The following is a 232-nucleotide window of genomic DNA, read 5'->3' on the forward strand; positions in this document are numbered from 1 at the left end:
ACTCACGATTCTAATACGATGCTCTGCTCCACCAAGAGCCCGAAACTGAAAGCCACTTGTCCTTTGAGACGTCTTATCTGCACGGCGGCCAGAGAGTGACTGGTGCCCCTCGTGAGGCGACGGGCGAGGGTAGCGCCGCGGCACACATGTTGGTGTGCACTGGTTTCGCTCGGGCGTGAGATTGTGTACATTAAGAAGTGCTTCTTTGGCCTATCAAGAAAGAACCGCAGCG

General features: G+C 55.6%; 1 protein-coding gene across 3 annotated transcripts in view; it reads right to left on the bottom strand.

The window, feature by feature from the left end:
- The window catches only part of LOC119592022 (solute carrier family 26 member 6-like), a 15,905-nt gene that overhangs the window by 13,703 nt on the left and 1,970 nt on the right, over positions 1-232 (bottom strand). For 2 of the 3 annotated variants that reach the window (XM_037940812.1, XM_037940811.1), the window contains exon 1: positions 7-191. The exons of the other annotated variant lie outside the window; for it this stretch is intronic. The gene's annotated coding sequence lies outside the window, so the exon portion shown is untranslated. Of the gene's footprint in view, positions 1-6; positions 192-232 lie in introns of those variants that run through there. 3 annotated transcript variants of the gene reach the window in all.

Source organism: Penaeus monodon, chromosome 29 (genome assembly GCF_015228065.2).
Source record: "Penaeus monodon isolate SGIC_2016 chromosome 29, NSTDA_Pmon_1, whole genome shotgun sequence".
Classification (NCBI taxonomy): Eukaryota; Metazoa; Arthropoda; class Malacostraca; order Decapoda; family Penaeidae; genus Penaeus; species Penaeus monodon.